The sequence below is a fragment of the Panthera uncia genome (assembly GCF_023721935.1).
Source record: "Panthera uncia isolate 11264 chromosome B2 unlocalized genomic scaffold, Puncia_PCG_1.0 HiC_scaffold_24, whole genome shotgun sequence".
Taxonomy (NCBI): domain Eukaryota; kingdom Metazoa; phylum Chordata; class Mammalia; order Carnivora; family Felidae; genus Panthera; species Panthera uncia.
This window is the reverse complement of record NW_026057580.1, coordinates 43912571-43914728: the sequence shown is the minus strand read 5'-3', so window position 1 is coordinate 43914728 and position 2158 is coordinate 43912571. Positions and strand designations below refer to the sequence as shown.

General features: G+C 42.0%; 1 pseudogene; it reads left to right on the top strand.

Moving 5' to 3' along the window:
* Positions 1 to 377: 377 nt before the first annotated feature.
* On the top strand, positions 378 to 1056 carry LOC125939099 (L-lactate dehydrogenase A chain-like; annotated as a pseudogene).
* The last annotated feature ends 1102 nt before the right edge of the window (positions 1057 to 2158 follow it).

Below are 2158 nucleotides of genomic sequence, written 5' to 3'. Positions count from 1 at the left end.
TTTCCATATGCTACAGAGTTCTTCTCTTGCTTAGAGGAGGTAAGTCTTTTGTTCTGAAGGTCAGGCCTTGAAATGAGTGCATGAGGCCCACTCATTATGGTGGACAGTCTACTTTATTCAAAATCCACCAATTTAAATGGAAATTTCATCCGAATCACTCTCAGAAACATCTAGAATAATGTTTGACCAAATATCTGGGCACTGTGGCCCAGCTACATTGACACATAAAATTTCCCATTACATTTAGTTTATTATTTTCTTTTGACCTCAGGTGCCCCAACACTCCCTAAGCTTAATGTGACTTACCTGCCAAAGGCAGGGACCCCCTGTATCTTATTCATCACTGGATCCACGATACCAGTTCCATAGATGGATGAACACCAAAAATTGTCACAGGCAAAGGGTGTAACATGAGTGAAAACTCCAAGCTCATTATTATCACAGCTGGGGCACATCAGCAAGAGGGAGAAAGCCATCTTAATGTGGTCCATCCTAATGTGAACATCTGTAAATTCATCATTCCTTATACTATAAAATACAGTCCAAAATGCAGGTTGCTTGTTATTTCCAATCCAGTGGATATCTTGACCTCTGTGGCTTGGAAGATAAGTGGCTTTCCCTAAAACTGCATTATAGGAAGTGGTTGCAATCTGGATTCAGCCTGGTTCTGCGACCTAATGGGGAAAAGGCTGGGAGTTCACCCATTAATTGTCATGGGTTGGCCCTAGGGGAGCACGAAGACTCAGGGGTGCCTGTAGGGAGTAGAGTAAAGGTTGCAGGTCTCTCTGAAGAATCTGCACCTGACTTTGGCACTGATGCAGATAAGGAACAGCAGAAAGAGGTTCACAAACAAGTGGCTGACCGTGCTTATGAGGTGATCAAGCTGAAAGGCTGCACCTCCTGGGCCACTGGACTGTGGCAGATTTGGCAGAAAATATAATGAAGCATCTTAGGCGGGTGCATTCAATTTCCACCATGATTGAGGGTCTCTATGTCCATTTGAAGGAGAGAGCAGATACGCTGTGGGGGATCCAACAAAAGCTGCAGTTCTAACGTTTTATTTATTTTTTTAATGTTTATTTATTTATTTTGAGAGAGAGAGCAAGGAAACAAATGAGTGGGGGAGGGGCAGAGAGAGAGGGAGAGTGAGAATTCCAAGTAGGCTCTGCCAGCACAGAGCCCAATGTGGGACTGCAACTCAGGAACCATGATACCATGACCTGAGCTGATATCAAGAGTCAGAGGCTTAACCAAGTGAACCACCCAGGTGCCCCAGTTCTAAAGTTTGCTAATGTTGTACCATTTCACTGTCTAGACTGCAACAGGATTTTAGTTGGAGGTTGTGTTTATTGCCTTATTATTTGACCTGCTCCTCAAGTACTAATATTAAAATGGCCTAGGATCAACATCCATTTCCTAAAGTTACAAACAGGAATGGTTCACACATCCCTCCAGCTGTATCCTAATGTTGGATGATACCTGTCTTGTGTAGTCCTAAAGTAGTTAATGTAAATAGCTCCATCACCTCAGCAGCACCACTGCCAATGTTGCATAGGCTGCAGTTGCTAGTCAAACCAGATGTGTATCTACTGTGTGTTAAAGAAACCTGGTCTCTTCACCCAACATGCCTCGTCCAACCTTTTTTTTCTCCCATCAGTCACTTGCTGAGATCCAATGTATAAATTTAATAGTGCATATATTGTGCATAACTGTTCTAAAGGATCTTACTTTGTGCACAGTATATATCAGATGCCTCACTTGGAGGCCATAAGGGCATATATTGAAATGGATCATCCTAAATAAACGATATATAATGAATAGATTTCTATTCATGATGTTGGCCAAATAATATTACCTTACATTCTCACAGGGGTAGGGACTGTGTTTGTTACTTGATAAAAGAGACTCCATTTCCATTAGCACACTGAAGCTTTTTGGTAGCTTTCTCCTTCTTGCTCCCCTCCCTTGTCACCTGTCCTTTGCATACACACATGCACATCCTCCTTCCTTATAGATAATGCCAAATATTTCTGGATCTTAGTATTTCCCCCAAGTATGGAATAGGAAAAATGTTAGTTCTAAGATTTGAAGAGCTTTATGTGAGATTCTCTTGTTTTCAGCAAGGACTCTCAGATGTTCTTTTGCCTCTTGCACTGTT